This window comes from Suncus etruscus, chromosome 17, assembly GCF_024139225.1.
Source record: "Suncus etruscus isolate mSunEtr1 chromosome 17, mSunEtr1.pri.cur, whole genome shotgun sequence".
Lineage (NCBI taxonomy): Eukaryota > Metazoa > Chordata > Mammalia > Eulipotyphla > Soricidae > Suncus > Suncus etruscus.
The window spans coordinates 66,888,178-66,912,145 of NC_064864.1; positions in this window are offsets into that span (position 1 = coordinate 66,888,178).

The following is a 23,968-nucleotide window of genomic DNA, read 5'->3' on the forward strand; positions in this document are numbered from 1 at the left end:
CCTTAGAGGTCATGAGCCTCTAACTGGCTGCCAGCACTTCTGGTTGGATATTGGAGATTCTCATCTCATAGGGCACTGGCAAAACTAAGGTGAGCTTGGGAACTCTGAAGGAAGGAAGAACATCTACTGAACTTGCCAATCCCATCACACTCTCAATCCAAACTACCACCTTCCTCCTGGGGCTCTGGATCCTTGGGAGTACAGATTGTGTTGGTGCATGTGGTGGGATGGAAGGGAAAATGAGAAAAATTGAGTCAATGTACAGCCAATGTGGATGGAGCCAGTGAGGTCCTAGCTCAGATCTGAGTGTCTCTTCTTGCAAGATTTAAAATTTCTTCCTTAACTCTCATGCCAAGAAGAGGAGGAAGAGATAGGAATAGCTCAGGAGATAGGATTTTCTTCAGAGGATCATACTAAATAGCAATGGCAAGTTTTTTCTCCTCTCAGTCTCAGTCTTCAAATCTGCTAAATGAGCTGTCCCAAGTCTGTCACTGTCTATAAACTGCTGATGCTGGTTCCCAGGGCAGGACACTTAGGTTACCACTGAATACCTTCCCCCAGGAGAGCTATTCCATGCTTGCACTTGTATTCCTTTCATATTTATTAATTTGCACTCATCTGACCAGGTTGCCATTCCCTCACCATATATGATCCAATACGCCTAACCAAGAGTGATTGATCCCTGAGAGCCAGGATTAAACTCTGTGCACTGCTGGATGGGACCCAAATCTCTGCCCCCATCCATCATAATAAACAAATAAATAAATGTCCAGCTTGTTAGTCTGTTTCTCTATTGTCAACTCCTACACAGTCCACAACCCTGAAACACCCATATATGCACATACCTGGTCTGTGTACTAGACACTGACTCCTAAACACACATACACACACTCTCACACACACACACACACACACACACACACATATACTCCTAGACACATATATACACCCACACTCAGACACACAGACATGCGCACACAAGCTCCACACAAACTGAAATCTTGTCTTTTTCATTGAAAGGCTTCTTAGAATTGCAAACCAGATGGCACAGAACAGGTGCTCAATAAGTATTGGTGGTTGGGCATATTGGTGCATAGGAAGTAATTAAAAGATATTCAGTCCTAAAACAGATTGGCCAGACCAATAAATAAAAATAATGTGAGAAGGGGCCAGAGTGATAGTTCATCAGGTAGGGTATTTGCCTTGTATACAACTAACCTAGATTCAATCCCTGGTATACCATATGGTTCCTTCCATATCCCATATGGAGCACTGCATTGAATGATTTCTGAGTGCAGAGCCAGGAGTAAGTCCTGAGCACAGCCAGATGAGGCCCAAAAACCAAATAAACAAATAATGTGAGAAGTTTTTGGTCTACACACACAGAGTTTGGAGAACCCTGAAATTCACTTGAGCTCAGGCTTGCCATGCTGGTCTGTAGAAGAAAAGCTGCAGGGCCCTGAACACAGTCCACATCCTAGCGAACATATGAGCAGAAGCCAAGAAAGATCAGACCTACTTGGGATAGGCAAGACTGAGCCAAGTCCTAGGTCCACCACGTGCTCTAAGACCAACATGTTATTCATCATTTTTGGAAAGATGAAAGACATCACACAATGTCCTGGGGCTGGAAGGAAGGTCAATAGAAAATTCCCAAAATGTCAGGTGGAATTTTCCAAGAAAATTCTGGAATCCCTTGTTCAGATATTGCAAAAACGTTCAAGATGGCGTCAGCAGGGCATTAAATCAGGGGCTCTTCTGAGTCAGTGGATGGATCACACAATCAGACTCACGCAACCAGCTGCCAAGCCTCGTGTGTGACCTGGAGTAGAACTTAGACAAATGAGTGTCTTTTTCATCTCTCTCCCTCCTCATTAAAAATCTGATGTAATGAAATGAGACAGATTGGAAATATTGGCTGCACAAAGGGATTATGAGCAATGGAATTTCTGATAAAGCTAACTATTTGGGCTAATTATCCAGACTGAATTATTCAGATTCCTTAGTTGTCTTTCAGTCCTGATCTATCCTTTGAGTAATTGCCATTTAAAAATAAACTCTCCCATCTGCCATTTTTTTCTCTTGAATTCTGACAAACGATGCTTTAAGAAGGAAAGCTTCAAACTACAGAGTCGCACACTTGAATGGAAAACAAAACAAAGCAAAACAAACAAACCAAGCTACCTAGATTCCTCATCCCCCATGCATCTACTGGTGATACAGACTAGAAATAAGTCTCTGAACCCCAGCAATTTCATGGGACAGAAACTCAACTTGATTTATTCAAAGAATAGATTCTCTATGGGGCCACTGGATTCTGAATTCTTGTTCAGGTAAAGCTGGGTCAAAGATTGTGGTCAGCTTAGCATAATTACAATAGAGAAAAAAGAAAATCTAGTTTATGTAGCAAATTCTAGTCATCTAACCCTGCCTATGGACAGAGGACAGACAGAATCTCCTTGACAACAATCTGGATAGACAGTGATGAGAAGGCAATTGTGCAAGGCAAAAAGGGATGGAACCAGCAGTCATAACAGCTCTTCATGACTGGGTTTAACTGAACAGGTTTGAGACTGGGTCACTGACGCATATCTAAATGTCTAAAGTCCCAATTTTTAAAGTCAAAATCACACTATAGCAAATAAGGTACTTGTCTTGTACACTGCCAAGAATTGAGATTACTTTGAGCTGGGCATGACTGAAAAGAAAAAATAAGAAAATGCAAAAGAGCAAGAAAAGCAAAAAAGAAAGAAAGAGAGAGGAGAGAGGAAGAAGAGAAGGAAATGTGGGAAGGAGGGAGGGAGAAAGGGAAGCAGGGAGTGGGAAGGAAGGAAGGAAGGAAGGAAGGAAGGAAGGAAGGAAGGAAGGAAGGAAGGAAGGAAGGAAGGAAGGAAGGAAGGAAGGAAGGAAGGAAGGAAGGAAGGAAGGAAGGAAGGAAGGAAGGAATTTTCCCCTTGGGAATATTTGTTTTCAGGAATTTATTTATTTGAGGAAAGAACATTTAAAAAGTCCAGCTCTGTGTTACTATTAGAAAATATGTGGTTGGGACCGGAGCAGTGACACAAAGTGGTCTGCCTAGCCCGCACTAGCCTAGGACAGACCAAGGTTCGATCCCCCGGCCTTCCATAAGGAGCGATTTCTGAGCACATAGCCAGGAATAACTCCTGATCATCACTGGGGATGTCCCCAAAACAAAACAAGCAAACAAAATAAAAACTAAAAATATTTTAGCCGGCGAGATAGCATGGAAGTAAGGTGTTTGCCTTCCATGCAGAAAGACGATGGTTCAAATCCCAGCATCCCATATGGTCTCCCGTGCCTGCCAGGGGCGATTTCTGAGCGTAGAGCCAGGAGTAAGCCCTGAGCGCTGCAGGGTGTGACCCCCCCCCCCAAAAAAAAACCAAACCAAAACAAACAAACAAAAAAAAAAACAGAAAATATATGGCTTTTAGGCCTCAGTACCTACAGCTCTGGGGAGAGGGTGAGTGCGGGAACCATGCAACAGATGGGAAGAGAACATGTGGCTTTTAATAAACTTTTTTTCCCCTGATCTCTAAACACAGAGCCCTTATCTCTGTGATTTCCAGTGCCTGGAATCCACAGAGGAAGCACAGACGTGATCCACTACATTGTTTCAAACATCACATCTGGCAGTTAGTCACTTCTATTACGGGGGTAGCCCTGAAAGCAGCAGACTTGTCATCATGTCCCAGAAACAGGCCAAAGAGGGGCAGAGGGTCTGGAGTGTGCGTGCGTGTGTGCGTGTGTGTTCAGAGAATGAGAGAGAGCCTGGATGCTCCTTCCTGCAAACCTCAGCCTTGGACCTGATGTGCTAGAATTCTCCGGGCCACCTTGACAGTGCTCAGAAGTTTTCAGGGTCACGCTCAGTAATACTCCCAGCAAGACTGAATGGTGTCAGGAATCAAATCTGAGTCAGCTACATGCAAAACATATGCCTTAACCCTTGTGCCATTGGTTCAGCAGCCATTTCTTTTAGAATAGAGCCATGCCCTGCTGAGATAATATTAACATGAGATTATCACCATGAGAAAATGTAAAGAAGCAACATTTCTATAGGGCCGTGGCTCCATTTCCTGCATCTCTGTGAGTACTATTTTAGGAGGTAATAGAACAATTCCTGGAAGCTTGGAGATAAAGTCCACTGCAGCAGCCACTTTTGGAACCAGGGTAACCACTAGACAGAGTGAGAAGATTATAGCCAGCTCTCCTCTGCCAGTCTGGCACCTCAGGGCCAACCACCCAAATCTCCTGGGCCTCCCTTCTCTTCCTTCCTTTCTCAAACCATTCCCCTGTGACCCCAACTTGAAGAAATAAGGAATGATAAGGATCTCAAAACATGACACTACCATCACACATTTGCTTAATTTCATTCGTGGCACCATGACGTACAACACTGTTCAGAAAAGGTTTCATGCATGCAATATTCCAACCCCACACCTCTCTCCACCATTGCCTCATGCTCACCTCCCCAAACATTTTATGCCCCCCAACATCATCAGTTCTGTGAACACATTAAGTTTTACACCCAATAAACCACACAAGATTTCCACACCAAGTTCATCTGATCCATGTGCTAAGTTTTAAGAGTCATGTGTTCACTAAGGCAGGGTCCCTTTTCAGTGGCATGGGTGGCTATAGGGCTGAGTGAGATACCCAGGTGATAGAGATGGCCCAACCCAACCTTCGTGTACCCAACCTTCATGTTCTTCTACCTGTGCTAGAAAACAAATCTTCCATTAGGTTCAAGTCAGAGCAGCCATGTTTAATGGTACATGACCTAAAGTGCCTATTGGTTGGCAGGGTTGAAGTTCTGGCATGGGGTGATGAAATCAATGGGATAGACATTGATTTCTCAAGAGATTCAAGGCTACTCAGACTTGGTGTTCCATATTACTTCCAGTCACCTAGGGCTGGGGTCAGGAGAGCAGAAGAAAAGCCAGGAATATCTCACAATGACAGAAAAGGAAGGCGTATTCACAAAATGATAATACTAGAGCTGGAAAAGACAAGCTTCGAATGTTCTGAGCTGGAGTAAGTCTGAGCTACAAAATAAACAAGGAGGTTACTGAGTTGTAATTCACTGGATAGAACAAATATCCTGGGTCCACTCTGGCTTAATTATATTAATGTATTTACTTATTCATTAACCTATTAAGTCTATTAATTAACATACTTATTAACCTATTAATTCCCCCTTGGTAATTAACAGTATATTCATTAATAGGGAGAAGAATAAACTGTTCTTTCTTAGAAGAAAATACCCATGAATAATGCCAGACGACAAAGAAAAGAAGAAGATGGGCTGGTAGCAGGCAGAACAATCCTAATATCATAAGAAAATTGTAATGTTTGTTGAAGACAAAAGAAGTTGCCACTGTTGCAGACCACAAAGATTCCTGATGCTAAATCTACAAGACAAAAGTGAGAATTGGCTTCATCTCAAAGAATCTCCCCTGAGACATTTCTCAACCACAAAGGAAAAGACTGGCACATGAGCCCTTCATGACTTGGGCAACCTGCCCAGTGATCCTGGGTTATCTCCCCAGTCACAAATCTCAGTATCCTTCCTGTAGAGACTCCTTCCAAACCAAGTAAACATTTGATTTATGCACATTTATCAGTAACCAACCAATAGCCCATCTTCCAGAGGATTGGGGCTGTGAGCACAAGACAAGGCCAAGGAACATGCACAGCTGCGAGGCCCAGGAGAAACAGCAGGTGAATGTCAGGTGAGGGTCCCAGGCAGGAGAGAAACACTTAGTGAGAATTAAATAGGATAAATATATGTGATTTTCCTGATTCTGATCATGACTGTGATGTTAAGTGTCTGCAGACAGGAAACTCTGGGAGAAGGAGCTGTGGTAACTCACAGCATTGTTTATGAAAGTGTAAAATATGTTTGAAAACACTTGAAGGCTTCTTTCTCAAGAGGGGCCAGGTAGTATCATAGAGAAGTCCTTTCATGTGATCCACCTAGATTTGATCCTTGATACCACAGATGGTCCCAGAGCTTCACCAGGTGTGATCCCTGAGTGCAAAGCCAGGCTTATGCCCTGAGCACCACTAGGCATGCCCCCAAAACAATAAAGACATCTTCTAACCATGTTTGGAGTTCTTTAAGAAAATTAATTGATGAACTTGCCTAAGATCACCAGGACAAGTTAAATAACCCATCCTGGTTTTTATTTACAGGGTTTCTCTGTGAACCTGGGAAGAGCCATTACACAGTGCCAGCCTGAACGTAGAAAAACAAAATGGAGACCAGGCCCACCCAATTCCCAGAAAGATATCAGGAAAATTCCCCCATCACCCTCTTTCGCAGGGTCTCTAGGAGGGCAGAGACTGGATGACAGCAAGCAAACTACGAATGTATGACTTAATTTAGCATTTGTTTTGCTCATATGTGCCTTGAATGGACACATGGACTGAAAATGGATTAATTGTGAGCCTACCCGATACTTAGGGTTCTCTGACTTGTTGGCCCTCAGCCTGAGTCTGAATAAACCTATCTCTATCCTCTTCCCTCTAGGTCTTGCTGTGCATGACAACCAACAATCTCCCAAAAGAGGGAGTCAAGGAACTCTCAAACCACACTCAGACTTGATGGCATGCTTGGACATCCCAATGACTGGACTGTTCTGTGCTCTGGACCACTGGCAAATCCCAGGGAACTTCCTCCATCATTGGAACAATGTAAGTCCTGTTTCTGTTGAATGCAGAAGAGAGAGCCAAACAATCTCCAAGGTATTTAACAAGGAATCCTCTCATTTGTCATCATGTTTGTTCTAATTTTTTCTCACATAGCATCAAGCATGGAATCATCAGAATTCTACAATGGTCAACTCTTTCTTTGTTTCTTCCCCTTTCCTTTGTCTACTCACCTATTAGCTCCCCACAAAAATCGGGTCTGTTCTCATCCTCACTAGGTGGAGAGCACCTTGTTATAACTTCACACGTTCTGCATCCTTTTTGTTTTTGTGTCTTCTTTGGGCCATACCCCGCAATGCCCAGGATTTACTCCTGGCACTGTTCTCAGGGAGCATGCCTGGAAGTGCTCAGTGAAATTTACGGGAGCTTGAGTCAGCTGCATGCAAGGCAAGCACTTTGTCCACTGTTCTCTCTGTCCTCTTATCCTTTTTTGCTTGTTGATTTTCTTTTAAAATATACACAAAGGCACTTTCTGAGGGTGTGACAGGGTAGGGAATTTCAGTTCCCTGTCAGACACATAACTGACAGTCCTATTGGATCCATTTATGCAAATTCCCACAGGGGACAGCCTAGGTAGGGGTAGAGCCAACTTCTAATTCTGGATTTTATCTGGAATGGTGTACTGACATGGTCCCTTCTGAATCACACTTCTCTGCTATCATTAGTGACTTTATAGCCATAGGGAAGAACCTTCCCACATTCCACAGGCCACACATGTCAATCAGTTGACTAGCCAGTCACTGATAACCATCTTTTATCTAAGTATGGATGCTGCCTCTGGGCTCCCTACCCTCAAGGATCTTATCTCTTCTGATAGATTTAAATTTCTGGCGCTCGGGAGATAGGAGAGAGGATAGAATGCTAGCCTTGCATGCAGCAAACCAGGCACCCCTGTACCCCCAGAGTGTTCCCCAAATTCCTCCAGGAGTGATTCCTGAGCATAGAGCCAGGAGGAAGCCCTGAGAACCATAGGATGTGGTTCTCAAACAAAACACAGCTATAAAATTTAAGTTTCCAATTTTAAAAAGTGAAATCTAAATTAAGAACATTTTATAGGGGCTGGATAGAGTGTAGAGTTAAGGCACTTGCCTGGTACACAATCAACCCTGATTCTAACCCTACATAGCATATGGTCCCCATCATTGGGGACAAAGCCAGAAGAAAGCCCTGAGCATCACCAGGTGTGCTCCAAATCACCCAAAAATATTAAAGCAACTGGAATTCAGGAGAAGGAGAGGTAACTAGCTCAGAAAAACAAAGACCAAGCAGGATGGAGATTTTAGTTATTCATAGAATAAATATTTGTCTAATTCCTGGTCTTGGTCCAGCATTATTCTAAGTGTTGTTGTCTTGCTTGGAAACAGAACTAAAACAAAAACAACTGAATAAACAAGCTCATCCCATGGTTTCAGATATAAATGAAAAAAATAATAAAAAAAATTCAAAGACCGGGCCCGGGCGGTGGCGCTAGAGGTAAGGTGCCTGCCTGCCTGCCTGCCTTGCCTGCGCTAGCCTTGGACGGGTTCGATCCCCCGGCGTCCCATATGGTCCCCAAGCCAGGAGCAACTTCTGAGCAAATAGCCAGGAGTAACCCCTGAGCGTTACCGGGTGTGGCCCAAAAACAAACAAACAAAAAAAAAAAACAAAAACAAATTTCAAAGACCTTGGTGGAGCAAATCATTTGTTCTGCAGATCAGTAAGGGTCTTCTACTGAGAAAATTTATGTCCCCCAATTTATGCTCAGACTTTTATAACACCAAGTTAGGACACCAAATCTCCCATTGACTCAAAATTCTGCACCTTTGTAGACACTGTGTTTCAACATTGCACAAATAGCATTTGCCCCAAAATTTTAATCAGACATTAAATCTGGAAGTTTCCTTAAGACCTTCCAGGACTCAGGTTGATTTTTCATTATCATTACTAAAAAAGAGGAAATGCTACTTAAGAAGAAAATGCCATTTTTCATAGGTTGTGAGTCTTTCAGACTTCTTTAATGTTGTACAAGCCTATTGATTGAGTGAGCAATAGAATAGAGTGAACATTTAGCACCATTATTATACTCTCAGTATCCAGGACCAAGCCTGGAATACAGAATGCTTGTTAGACTGGGCTCATATCTAGAATTTTGGTCTTACCATATTACAAATGTGATGAGGCCATTTCTTTTACATGACTTTTGTGCATGAATAGATCAATTCTTTAATATGGCACAAAGTTTTAAAAATAGAAAATTGAAGCTAGAGGCAAAGGCACATGTAATTATTATTCATGGGCACTGTAAGGTAATGCATCTTGCTGCCAGGAGAGTTAATGAAAGTGCCCACTGCAGAAAAATGATGTAAAGATTCGCATAAAACTGCACTATCATTTTTAGTATCAATTAATGTCTTTAACAGTGTTCATTAAAGCAATGCTTAATAGTCAAGAGAAATTAATGCCTTTTTTTTTTTTTTTGGTGATTTCTTTCCAAGTGAAGAAGGCTCCCTCCATGTCTGTCTAGCCCTTACTTGTATTACCTCAATGCAGGATATTTATTATGCTCGAACTTTCTTAAAGTCAAGCTGCTAAATCCTTTGGGTAGATGATGGTAGAATGAGTGTGATGAGGCCTGTTTGAAGAAATAGTCAACATTTATCTCCCCCATTGCTCTGTCCCCACCTGGATTCTCAACCTAGAATTTGATATTTCTCTAACTCTGACTCTTCCTCCAAAACCTAAGAATGGCACATGATTCTTCTATCTCTGCCAGTTTCCAGGTGTCAAATTCATCTCTTTCCATTTTATAGACACTATTTTTTTTCTTTATTATTTTTTGGGGGGGCCACACCCGGCGGTGCTCAGGGGTTACTTCTGGCTGTCTGCTCAGAAATAGCTCCTGGCAGGCACGGAGGACCATATGGGACACCGGGATTCGAACCAACCACCTTTGGTCCTGGATTGACTGCTTGCAAGGCAAACGCAGCTGTGCTATCTCTCCGGGCCCCTCGTAAACACTATTATTCTTTAGGCTACCTTGGGTCTTGCATAACCAACCCTTCCTTATTATTCTTGAATCTGGGTTAGACATATTCCAATCCAGTGTTGTGTGAGAGGGTCTCCTGAGAATTTAGAAAGATTGTCCTAAATTCTCCTTCCTAAGAAGAAATACTTAAGAAAAGATAGTGTCCTTTGTATACTATATTTCAAGAAATGACACATAGGATCCTTTTTGCTTTTTGGTCCTCAGAAGGAAAGAGCCTGCAGATATAATCAATACCTGAAGATGAAGACAGTAAGTACAAAAGAGCTGGAATCTTGATGAGAATAATGAGTTGAGCTGAATGAACTTTCACAAGAACTAACCTATAACCAGGTTTCTATGAGATGTGAAAGTAGGGACTGGAGAGACAGTACAGTAGATAAGGTGCTTACCTTACACAAGACCAACCCAGGTTCAATCGCCAGCATCCCATCTGGTTACGCAAGCACCTCCTGGATGCAGAGTCAGGAGTAACCCCTGAGCATCAATGAGTATTACTCAATAACTAACAGAGAAAGAGATATAAAAATATTTGTTCGATTGCTCAGATTAGTTATGGTTGGAATTTCTGACTCCTTTAGTCTCATGCATTCAAGTTGATGCCATCTCAGACATTTGTCTTTATCCTACTTTTGACCAACTCCAAATCATGTTCCGGACAGTTACTAAAGTGATCCATTTTTTTGTTTACTTGGGACCACACCAGGTGGTGCTGGGGAGCTACACTTGCCAGTGCTCAGAGAACCAGGGATCAAGTTTGGGCCTCATACATGCAAAGCCTGTGTTCACCCCTGTTAAGCTATCTCTTTGGGCTTAGCATGATCCTTTTATAGGAATAAAGTCAGGTTATATAAGTAGCCTCCTCAAAACCCTTCGGCAACTTCTTCTGAGAAAGATTTTGGTTTATTAACATGGTATGCTAAGCCATATAAGATATCAAAGGCTGCAGAACAAAACATTCCCAAATATTAGTACTTTTTATAATAAGCATGTTTTGCCTCACAATTTCTGTGGGCTAAGAATATGAGTTTAGAGGCCAAAGTGGTGGCACAAGCAGTAGGGCATCTGCCTTGCACTCGCTAACCTAAGACAGATTGTGGTTTGATCCCCCAACGTCCTATATGGTCCTCCAAGTCAAGAGCAATTTCTGCGCACATAACCAGGAGAAAACCCTGAGCATCACCAGGGATAGCCCCCCCCCCAAAAAAAAAGAATATAAGTTTAGTGGGGAGGTTTTGTCTCAGATCTCTCCCAACTTTGCAATCAAGACATTGTTGATAGCTTGAAATTGTTGAAGCTGAAGTGTTGCTTCCAAAATGGCTCACTTCCATGGTTGAAAAACTCAAAAGGCTGATTGGATGTCTACCCAATGTAGCAGCCAGCTTCTACCACAGCAAGAAATTCAAAAGAAAGCAAGGGAGGAAGCCACATACATTTTTTTAAAGTTTTACATGACCCATATTCTAGTCATAAGGTTCAAATGGTCCTGGGGAATGGTGTTAGCACTTCCCTTTTGAAAGGGTGAATAGTAGAGAGTTGATGTAAACAATCTTCAAGAAGAACCCACAGGCTTTGCCTCTCTTCTCCCTCCTGGAGAAGCCACATTCCAACCCTCACTACACACACAGCCCTGCCCATCAGGGTGTCTTAAGTTCAGTCACCAACACATTCCCACCTTAGTTCTCTCCCACATTATCCTCTCACGGATTTAGATGTGTCTCAGTCTCAAATGCCCAACATCTCCTCAGAACAGTTCTCAACCCCACTCCACAATAAGTGCCTGTGTCACCTTGTTTCATACTTTTCTTTGCTGTCCCTCTTGTCCTTTGTCACTATCAAATGTTTAATTTTTTTAATTAGTTTGTTTTCTAGGGAAGAGACAATAGTTCCAGTCACCAAAGTGTCTCCAGGGATGAGACAAGTAGTTGGTCCAGCAGAAGCTTGCCGACCATCTTGGTGAGATACGTGGTGGACAAACACAGGTTTGCCAGTCATCTTGGTGGGGTCAGTAGTGAACAAACATGGGCCTTATCCTTATATGGGCCTTATCACTGACACAGAGGTATGTCAGTGACCAACCAAGCCCAAACACTCCTGTGAAGGTCTCCTTTGGAATATAAGTGGGGATGGGGAGTTCTGAGGGCTGCCTCCTGCTTGGTTCAGAAGCAGGAAAGCAGTCAGACCACATCACAGATGGAAAGTCATGTCCCAAACACTTAGTTCCTATGCCCTGGACATGGCAAAAATGGGGGACCCTAGTAGGGATGGGAGAATCTACCAAGGACAGGAGAGCCCAGCAAAAATGGGAAGTCCAGCAAGGATGACTTCTGGGTATGTCCTGGCATCTCTTCTACCTGCCTCTCTCTCTCCTACTCAGTTCTGACTTTCAGTCTCCACCAGCAATGAGCAGAGGATGGTTGTGGAAATGGACAAATAGTGGCATTCTGCCAAAGATTAAAGGTCAAAGATTAAAGGTCACCTTGAGAGGGCTAGGGGAAGCAGTGTGTTCCAATGGCTCCTTTCACAGGGTCATGTTGGCAAGGGATCTTCTGAAAGAATCAAGAGCTGCATTATCCTTCGGCCTCTGAAGGGCTGAGATGTCTCCCACTTCCCACGATTGCTGCCTAGAAGAAGGTCTGATAGATGTAGAGAGCTGGCAAAGACCTGCTCCAAATCTGCAGAGGGGGGCTCAGCCCAGGGGATCCCCAAAGGCCTCTATCTGCAAACACTAGGGTGGGATTATCCTTCCAGGAATGGGTCCAACCTCAGCCTGAATTGCTAAAGCTCTCCCCTCAGGCTGTGCGAAGGAAGGCCCTCTCTGAAAGAATTTTTGCTGTTTTTTAGGCCACCCCCAACTGTACCGAGGGATCACTCCTGTGGGGCTCTGTGGACTATATATGGGACAGGAGATCAAATTCACATTGGCTACATGCAAGGTAACACCTTACCCCCTATACTGTCTCCCCAGCACCAAGAATTTTTTTTGTTTTGTTAGTTTTTGTTTTTGGACCCAGTAGCACTGAGGGGGTTTCTTCTGACTCTTTGCTCTGAAATTATTCTTGGCAGGCTCAGGGGACCCTATAGGATGCCAGGTTAGAACCTGGGTTGGCCAGGTGCAAGGTAAATGCACTCCTTGCTGTGCTATTGCTCAATCCCCAAGTATTTTATTGTTTAACTAGAGAACATTGTATGTTCTTCATCAAACTGAATGTAACTGAAGCTCTGGGAATTCTGACCTAAACTCACATTACAGTCAGGAGCTGCCCAGGCCCCTGAACTCTCACTAAATAGGTGGGAAACAGCTGGGCAAAGATAAGGGTCAGAACATCACACAATGCTTTCAAGCCTCCCTGAAAAGAAATTCTTTTTTTTTTTTTTTGTGGTTTTTGGGTCACACCCGGCAGTGCTCAGGGGTTATTCTTGGCTCCAGGCTCAGAAATTGCTCCTGGCAGACACGGGGGACCATATGGGACACCAAGATTTGAACCGATGACCTCCTGCATAAAAGGCAAACCTCCATGCTATCTCTCTGGCCCCGGAAAGAAATTCTTAATGATTCCTCCTCACTGACTGAAGTGCATAGCTGATGTTACAGTTCAGTGGACTGCTCTGTCATCTAGAGAGCAACAAAACAGAAACACTAGATAATGACATAATCTGCATGACAGTATGTCAGTGTGGGGGTTTCTATCCTCACCAGGCGCTGGACTGAAGAAAGAATCATCATTGGCACTTTTTGTTGTCAGCAAAGCTATCCCTGGGACCCCCAAATCCAGACTGAGGGGCTCTCAGGTGAATTTCATGACTGCAAAGCTACACCCACTTAGAGAGGCCCACCTTTGAGCAGAACAGCACCCACTAGGAAAAGGCCATGGTGCTCCTCTTCTCAATAATCCCAGACAGCAGAAAGAGGATGCTGGAAAGACCATGGCCAGCTTCACATTTACAGGACCATTCAGGGAGTCCCAGATGTAACACACTGTGAAATACAGGGGCACTAAAGAAACACTGGCTGCCCACAGAATTAAGGGGTTTGAGGGTTGTTGTTCAGCGACTACAACCTGTAGTACTCATGGGTTACTCTTGGCCATACTGGGGTGGGTCCATACAGTGTTGGGGATCAAACCGATACCTTCCATGCAAAGCCTGTGCTCCCAAGCCTGGTGCAATTTCATTTCACTGCCTCATCACACTCCATCACCAATCCAGGCTGAGTGCACAGGAGTTGCAGAAAGAAGCCAGTATTTCTGCACCCTGAACCGTGGACCTGCTCCCCTCAAATGCTCAAAATGTAATCAGAGACATCCAAAGGTGACCTGGGCACTATATGGCCTGACCCTGGGCCTCCTGATCTTTGTCAGGAAAAATAAACAGAGGCTATTCAAGCCACTTCTATGGTGACTATACTGGGGTGTCTCTTTCTACAACCTCCTGTCCATGGCCCCTGCTCAGGACAGGCTCACAAAACAGGAGGGCAGCTCTACAGAAATACTCAAAGAAATACACTTTTCGAGAAAAAAAGAAAATCATAGTTAAAATAAACCATGAAACTTCACAGGGTACTTTTCCTGTCCTTAGGTTCCCTGTAACCTTCTCCCACCTGCTTCCCTATGCTCTCTACGTGGGTCTGGTCTTCCCATTGAAAGGCTCTTTGGGGCAGCTCCCTGTGGGCCCCACATGCTAAGACAGAAGCTGGCACATTTTCTGTACCAGGCCACAAAGTCTGTGTTCCCTTCTGCAGAGTTTGATCTGTTGCAACAGCTCAGCTCACTCTGGAGAGCAAAAGTTGTACAAACTCTCACTGGACACAGCTGAGGCTAGAGACAACTGATTTCTGGGTACAGAACTGTTGTGTATGTAAATATTTTAGGGGATTATTATGTTACTGACCCTACCCTGATTGGTGATTGTGCCCTACCCTAGGGTGTGACCTGGCATTCTGCCCCCTCCCTAGAGTGGTACCTGATTCTGCTTCCACCATTGGGTGGTATCTGATCCCACCATTGGGTGGTACCTGATTCTGGGGGATAAAAACAAGGGTCTGTGGAAGGTGAGAGGCTTTTTGGCTGGAACTGAGGCTGAGTCTTTGGACTTCAGTCTTGTCCACTGAATAAAGCTAATATTTCCACACCCTGACTGTCTGCGAGCTGTTTACCCGCCTTTTCACCTCAAAACCGTCGGTTGGACAGGGTGGCAGACGCGTGCTCCGAGCTGGAGGGGAAAGACCTCATGCTCCATCCCTCCATCAGTCAACCTCTTCAGGGGCTGACTTGCAACACAGACCCACAGGCCCACAGGTTGTTGTTCTAGCTGAGTTGCCTGAGTTGCCTTTCTCAGAAAATTGTGCCTCTCCAAAGGCCAGAGGCTGCTATTTTCTTTCCATATCCAACATTCACCAGGCATCCTCATATGTGTGAAGATGTCTCCACGACCCCTTCCCTTCCCATCACCATGATTACATTATTAATTCCCATTGACCCATTAACCCTTCTCAAGAAAGTTCTGCCATTGGCACCAATGGAAATGACCAGTCCCCTTTTGTGATTAAGTTACCTGTAGACAGCTGCCCCAAAGAGCCTTTCAACAGGAGACCAGATCCAGGTAGAGAGTGAATCAGTGTTGTTTCCAAACAGCCTCTCCCCTGTGCATTCTCCCTGCATCTCCACCAACCGAAGTCCTGCTGGGACCATTCCAGAATCTGTTCCCTTTCTCTCAGATCCCAGAGTCTTAACTACTCTTGGAATTTAAGGAAAGAACCCAGGATACACAGGGTAGAATGCACATCTTCTGTTTGTGTGCATGGCAGAAGGCCAATGATTTGTGTCCTTAAAGACACTTAAAGACACTTCCATCTTTTATTTGGGTGGGGGCTTGGGGGGGTGACTCTGTCTCAGAAGTCGCTCCTGGCAGGTTCGGGGGACCATATGGGATGCTAGAACTCAAAATGGAGTTCGTCCAGTGTTGGCTGCATGCAAGGCAAATGTCCTACTGCTGTGCTATCGCTCAGGCCCCCCACTTTCATCCTTAAAGAAGAAAGTATTCATGAAAACGGGGAGAGATGGGGTACCTGCCTGCCTGCATGGGACATCTTGCTGATGTCTTCACACAGGAAAGTGAAAAATGGCAGTAACTGCTCCGGTAATTCAAACAGCAGCTGTCCCTGTGGTTTTGAAGCTGCCGTTCACTTCTTAATCAAAAGACGCTCGGCCTACAGGAAAGGGGCTTTATAAATCACACGCAGCTTCAAGAAGTCAACAAAAGGATTCCAGGCAGAAGGCAGCCAGAGAAAGGGAAATCTGATCTGAGCCCATTTTATTAAGTTAACATTTTTCTACTAGTATTTATCTTCTCCCCCTCGAAAATTCCTTCCCTGGCTTGGAGGAGAAAGCAGCCAAACTCTTACTGGCAAACCCAAGAGCCAGTGGGCCTTGACTTGGCTTCTCCCTCTCAGATCAGCTTTAAGAGAGAATCTAATGACCCCCAAATTAGCTCCTCCTCTTGTGCCATAAATTATAAAGCAATTGAAGTTCACAGCCAGAGAACTCAAGACAGCCCAGATCACCGTTGAAGGGAAAAAGAAATCACATCTCAAGTTACCATCAGGAAGCTTGGCCTGGCTTTGGGTTCCTTCACTCTTGGGGTTACTTTCATGGCGGTCCATGTTCTGAGCCTTCTTTATTCCTAGTGTTGAAGGAAGACTTTCGCTCCCTCTGCCCCGAATGACCATGTGGTCAAGTGTTCTTCCTGCCTTCGAGGAAAATGCACTGGCTAGACTTTTCCTGCTATTCCTTTACCCATCAAACTGGTAAGCACCATCATGCCTCAGCTTCCTTTCAAGCAAAAAACTTCTATAAGTGAAAGAAGGCCCTACAATTTGGACTGCATCCACTGATTTTTTTGGAGACTATGTGAAACATGTCTTTCTTTGGGGTCGGGGGGCAGGGGTCCAACAGTAATAAAGAAAAATGAGGAGGTATTTGTGATAATATACCAGAAGAGATGACTGGGCAGTTGACTCAGGGTAGAATATTTGCCCTGTGTGTATGTGAAACCAAGAGTTGGAGCCTCAGCACCATCCCACACGGCCATGGTGATCCCCAGTCACTTCCAGGACATATACCACAGCCAAGTGTGCAAACCCTGGGAACAGTGAGAGTGTTGATAGAAACTTCAAAGGTCAGAGAAGGAAACAACACAAGGTGAGACTATTTCAGTAGCTCTCGTGTTCAACTTGTTTCAGTCCAGAATGTTGGGAGCTGGTGTAGGGGAAGTGGTGCGGTCTGACCACGGAGCCCTGGAAGGATTTAGGGCTCTGCAAAGACAGTTGGATGAGGCTCCAAGCATTTTTGTTTGCTTGGGTTTTCTGGCTTATTACCTGACTGGCTGAAAGCTCACACCAGTCAGGGTCTGGCAAATGCAGATAGAAACTCAGGCAAGAACCTCAGGGATCACTTTGTCAACAGAGTTGACAAGTGGGTAAATAGTTGAATCGTGTAGTTGCTCTGGGGCCAGAGCATTGTATCCTGGGGGCTCTGCAGACTGGGAGCTGACCTGTGAGGCCAGCCAGAGAACCACGGATAGGGAACCACACCTCTACCCGCAAGGCAGCTGGGGACTGCTGCCAGGCAGACTGCTTGGACCCAAGGAGATTCACCTTAGAGGACCTGCTGGAAAAGAATCGTGCGATTGATTTGTAATTAATGACCTGCCCAACTCTGAAAGAGCTTTGGAGATCTCTAAGCCTCAAATTATACACACTGGAACAGTTGCAGACAAGCTAGGCCCACAGGCCAACCTCTTGTTTTAGTAAATAAGGTTTTTTTCTTAAGAGGCAGCCATGTTTGTTCATCAGCATTTTGGCCTTTGCTACTTTTTACTGCAGGAAGTCTCAGGGTTAAAAGAGCCTGGTGTATTGACCACATGTTCCCCTACTCGAAAGTATGTGGACTCCTGCCACAGGGTCAAAGGCTCATGTCAATTCCCAGAGGTGGTCAAAATACAGAAGTTCACAGACTGAAGCCAAGATTGGATTCACTATCACAGACAAGCAGAAGTAGAAGAAATGGAAATTGTAATATTGATAGTATGAACTATTATAAAGCCATCAAGAATACTCTTCTAAATCACTTTCATAGTTTTTGAAAGACTGACACTATTTTGTCAAGTTAAAAAGTGGGGCCAGAGAGATAGCATGGAGGTAAGGCGTTTGCCTTTCATGCAGAAGGTCTTTTGGTTCAAATCCTGACATCCCATATAGTCCCCTGAGCCTGCCAGGAGTGATTTCTGAGCATAGAGCCAGGAGTAACCCCTGGTGCTGCTGGGTGTGACCCAAAAAACAAAACAAAACAAAAGAGTTAAAAAATATAGAAAATACATACCTAAACTTATCTAAACAAAACAAAATAAATAAAATAAATGTCTATCTATATAATGTAAATAATATATAATAAAAATTAAAATTTTATCTAAACAAAATTAACTTTTCTTTTAACTACAGGCCAAACTAAAGATGGAAATGGCCAAAATTTGCATTTGAGAAATAGGAATTTGGATGATATTTGGGTTTTGTTCATGATACTTTCAGAGAGCTAAAAAATTATTTCTATAATATATTTTACTTTTGTTTGTTTTTGGCTCAGATCCACAGTGCTCAAGGGTTACTCCTGGCTCTATGCTCAGAAATCGCTCCTGGCAGGCTCGGGGGACCACATAGAATGCCAGGATTTGAACCACTGTCCCTCTGCATGCAAGGCAAACACCCTACCTCCATGCTATCTCTCCGGCCCCTATATTTTACTTTTATGAGAAGAAAAATAAAAAGTTGATATAAGAATTAAAGAGGGGGCTGGAGCAGTGGTGCAGCCCAGTAAGGCATTTACCTTGATGCAGCTGACCTAGGACGAACAGCTGTCCCATCCCTCGGGGTCCCATATGGTCCTCCAAGCCAGGAGTAATTTCTGAGTATACAGCCAGGAGCAATCCCTGAGCATCAACAGGTGTGACCCAAAAACCAAAATAAAAATAAATAAATAAAGAGGACACAATCTAGATCTTACTATGGAAGAAGTTGTTAATGGCACCATTAACTGACTGACACATATCACAGAGCAAGAACAGTAAGTGCTGGCGGGGATGTGGGAAGAAAATTTCACTGCTGATGAGAATGCCATCTAGTCCAGCCCTTATGGAAAACAATATGGAGATTCCTCAAAAAAACTGGAAATTGAGCTCCCATATGATCCAGCTATACCACTCATAGGATTATACCCTAGGAACTCAAAAATACAATTCAAAAATCCCTTCCTCACACCTATATTTATTGCAGCACTATTTACAATAGCCAGACTCTGGAAACAATCAGAATGCCTTTCAATAGATGAATGTGTATATGTGGTACATATACACAATGGAATATTATGCAGCCATCGGGAGAGATGAAATTTTCCTATGCATGGATGGACATGGAAACTTATGCTGAGTGAAATAAGTCAGAGAGGGAGAGAGAGGCACAGAATAGTCTCACTTATCTATGGGTTTTAAGAAAAATTAAAGACATTATTGTGATAATGCCAGGAGATGAGGGTCAGAAATACCGGCTCACAATATGAAATTCACCTCAAAAAGGGGTGAGTGCAGTTAGAGAAATAATACACTAACAACTGCCATGACAATGTTAATGAATGAGAGAAGTAGAATGCCTGTTTCAAATACAGGCAAGGGAAGTGGGAGGAGAGAGATGGGGGCATTGGTGGTGGGAATGTTGCACTGGTGATGGGGCTATTCTTTTGGTAACTGAAGCCAACTACAGTCCTGTTTGTAATCATGATGCTTAAATAAAATTTTAAAAAAAATGGCACCAAGTGATATTACTGCTGTGACCAGAGTGATATTACAGTGGAGAGAGCATTAGTCTTGAATGCAGCACACCTGGGTTTGATTCCTTGGCACCTTATATGGTTACTGAGACCCAATCTGAGTCATCCCTGAGCAGAGTCAGGAGTGAGCCCTGAGCACCAGAGGTGTGGCCCCCCAAAAAACTTTTTTTCCAAACACCCTATCTGCTATGCTCAAAAAAAAAATTCTATTTATTTTTTATTTTTTTTATTTATTTATTTTGGTCTTTGGGCCACAACTGGCTATGGTGCTCAGGAATTACTCTTGGCTCTGTGCTCAGAAATGTCAGGACTGTGTGGGATGCAGGAGATCAAACTAAGGTCCAACCCAGGTCGGCCGTGTGCAAGGCAAATGCTATCACTCCAACCCACAAAATATTTTTTAAATAATATTATTTCTACCTGAAATATTGTGAATGATTTGTAATCCACTTGGGTCAAAATAAAAATTATTAATATAAAAAAAGAATAATATTATTTCCGAGGAGCTGTCTGCTAAATATAGAGGTCAGGAGAATGGGATGAAGGGAAAAAAAAAAGGGAAAAGAAAGATAAAATAATCCTCTCTACTGGAAAAAGCCCTTTAGGTTTCTTGTAGAGATGGAACCATTTTTCTAGCAAAGAGATTTCAAAGAAAGGCTTTGATAGTGAGAACAAAGGCAGGAACTGGGTCTAAAGGCCCTCAGGCTTAAGGGACAATCTAAGGCTAAACCATTGGGGCCAGTGCAATAGTACAGCAGGTAGTGTACTTGCCCTGCATGTGGCCAACCCAGGTTTGAGCTGGGCTCTAAAGATGGTGGTGGATAGAGAAGGATGGATGGAGGAATCTTTCCCTGCCATCCCAGGCCACGTGGCTCCGCAATCCCCATTCAGCTGGTGGGTCCCAGGTTTAGGTGAACGGTGGAATCAGACTCATCCAGAGACAGCCATCAGGAAGCATCAACTTTATTCATGCCCTATTCACCACATGTGTGTGGCCTATATCATAACCTTTCAAGCACAGCCATTCTTCGCTAGCCCTGCATCTTAACTCCTTTCAGCCATCTACCCTTTGACCTCCATGCTGTCCAAAGACCAAAAGGGCAAAGACCCAAAAAGCCCGAATCCCCTGGGTCAAAAGCTTTATCTACCTTTTCCAAGACCCCTCCCAGGAATGGGCGGGGTCTTGCAGGTAAGGTCAAGTTACCCAGAGAGAAAGGGTGGGGGATGAGGCTTCACCAAACAATTCCCCTGTGGCCCATCAGGAGTGATTCCTGAGTGGAGAGACAGGAGTAATCCTTGAGCACTGCCAGGTGTGGCCCCAAAACAAAACAAAAACAAACGGCAAAAATGAAGTAACCATGAGGATTGGAATTTTTGTGAAGTATAGTAAGAGTCAACCCAAGCTCTATTAGAAGAATGAATCTAACAGTAATCTGGAATGTTTAGTAAAACTTAACATGGCACAGACCATGCTAGTGTCTTCATTTAAAATCATTGTCTTTTTTTTTTTTTTTTTTTTTTTTTTGCTGTGCTGTGGTTTTGCAGACTGCCCAACAATGAATAAGAAAACTGGAGCAGTCAGAGTGTTAAAAATACAGATTTTTGCTGTTTCTCTAAAAGGAGACGGAAAAAAATGCTAAAGAGCAGAGTGACAGAAGACTGCAGACTCTGTGGCTAAGACCCCACCAGGAATACAGCTTTTGTTTTTCTCTTTCTTCCTCCAAAAAAGCTTTTGAACAGAAAATGCAAAAAAGAAAGGAGATGATTATTAAATTGGACAGAATAACTTCAAACATAAAGACACAAAGAGAGAAAGACAAAGCAAACAATCTGTTCTATAAAAGCCTGTCAACCTCTTTCTTCCTCCCATTGTGAGCATGAAGAAACACAGAGTTATGTTTCCCTGAAAGCCCCAGAAAAATCCCTTAAAGTTAGAATTCAAGTCCTTTTAACCAAATTAAATTGAGGAATGAGGCTTGATTACTTTTCAGCACTGAAAGTAGGACAAATGTAAAGACAGTCAGAGATCACTGTGATTCAAGAGTCCTGGAGGGCAGGGTCTGGTCTCTGAAGGAACTACCCAACAGTAAAAAACAGAATAGAGTGCGCTGAAAGCATAGGAACCATCAGAAACATCTATCCACCATGATCCTCACAGAAATCTACCGTGGGGAAGGAGGTGCCTTTATTTCTAACCCAAATGCATAACAATTTGACCATGAGAATGCTCAAGCATCTCAGGGAAACTCCTGATCTTAAAATTGATGAAAAGCATAGCTGAGAAGTCAGAGCCAGCAGGGCTGGAGTAAGCAGTAGCTAGACAAACAGCTCCATCAAAAAAATTGAGATCTGATTTTTGCATCCAGCTGCTCTTCCTTCGGGGTTTCTAGGAAGTGTGTTGATGAGGAAAAGGGATTTAGAAGCAGTTTCATGAAAATGCGAAGATATTCCAGAAACAAAATTGCCTCTTTTAGAGTGACATAATTCATTTTCTGATAGAGGAGCTTGGGAACACTAAGCAGCCTGTAGTGGGGACAGAAACTGCTCTTAAAATAGCATCTGTAAAACTAATGATTCTTTGGGATTTGTTTTAAAAGTTTTTGTTAGAAATGTGTAGAGAGGGTGGGGGGGGGAATACAAAAATGTGTAGAGAGAAGAGACCTTTGTCACCCCCTAAGAGCAAGCTGCATTTCAACGTTAAGGAAGATTATTTTCAGGGAAGGTTGCTTTAAGGAAAAGGGTCATGGAAAAGGTGTTATCTGCAAAGCCCACTCAACCACCTCCAAATTATCCCAAGTTACCACTATTCCTCATTTAATTTAAAATCCTGCCTGTTGCTCAAAGTGAATGCTATTAATTAAAAGATTGTGCCTTTATTTGCTGTGAAAGCAAAAGAGAAAAAGAGAAGAAAGGCAGGCAGGCAATTAGGGATGTTGAAGATGCCATTGACATTGAAGATGCCATTGATCTAAAGAGTCTTCATAATGTCAAGTGCTCAGAGGTGGACTGGGGGAAGAAATGGGACATTGACCTTGCTGAAATGTGTTGGTGCTTTGGAAAACTGATATTCTTCAGTCACTTACACTACACCAGTTGCATCAGAAAATCTGTGAGTCTCAAATCTCACAGAACCATGATTATTTACATAATTACTATTCATTCTTTCTACAATGATTAAGTCATCTGTTACCTAAATTGTCAGAAAATTAAATGAGTCCTTGGTAATTCCACATTCTGTTTAAAAGTCATATTTATCCTCTCAAGGGAACTGCTTTTTAATGAAAATGTAGTCTCATGTATTTAATATCAAGATAATATTAGGGGCCAGAGTGGTGGCACAGACATTAGGGCATTTGCCTTTCATGCACCGACCAAAGACAGACCACGGTTCTATCCCCCCAGTGTCCTCTATGGTCCTCAAAGCCAGGAGTGGTTTCTGAGCACATAGCCAGGAGTAACCCCTGGGGGTCACTGGGTGTGGCCCAAAAACCAAAAAAAATAATAATAATAATATTAAACACTATCAACTCTTTAATCATACTCTGAGAGCCTCAAGGTCATAATTATACACATTACTGGCCACACCATAATACATGGAAAGGAGAAATAATAATTATTAAATAAAATGTAACCATAAATTACTAAATATATAGCACTAAAATTTTATAGTGTAACATATACCATAACAAATAAGTAATTCTATTAGCAAATGACTTAGACCTACCTTCCTTTGAAAAGCTCTCATCAGAAAACAAAAATTCTGGATCTGGAGTGATAGCACAGGATAGGGCATTTGCTTTGCATGTGACTGACCTAGAATGGACCTGGGTTTGATCCCTGGCATCCCATATGGTCCCTTGAGCCTGCCAGGAGCAATTTCTAAGCACAGAACCAGGAGTAACCCCTGAGCACTGCCGGATGTGGCCCAAAAATCCAAAAGAAAAAAAAGAGAAAACAGAAATTGTCAACATCTGAAGACCCAACTTTCTCCAGTTCAGTATTCTTTGGCCAAATGGTACCAACCCTTGCATTAGCCTAGCACTATTCACAGGGGAATACAGAGATAGTCTCAAGCTATTTCTGTTTTTATAGCAAACATGCTTTGGGAACTTTATGAATTTTTTTGTTTGTTCCCAGATGTCCCACTATACCAAGAGTGAATTCATGCCTTCAATGGGCACATAATCCTACCTTATAAGCTACCACATCCCTAACAACAGATTGCTCAGTCCTGGCACAAATTAAGTTTCAAGACATAGAGAATAATGACTCATTTTAGTTTTGCAGAAATATTCAAAGTGGGGCCACCTATTCCAGAGAAGGGACAGAAAATGATACCTGA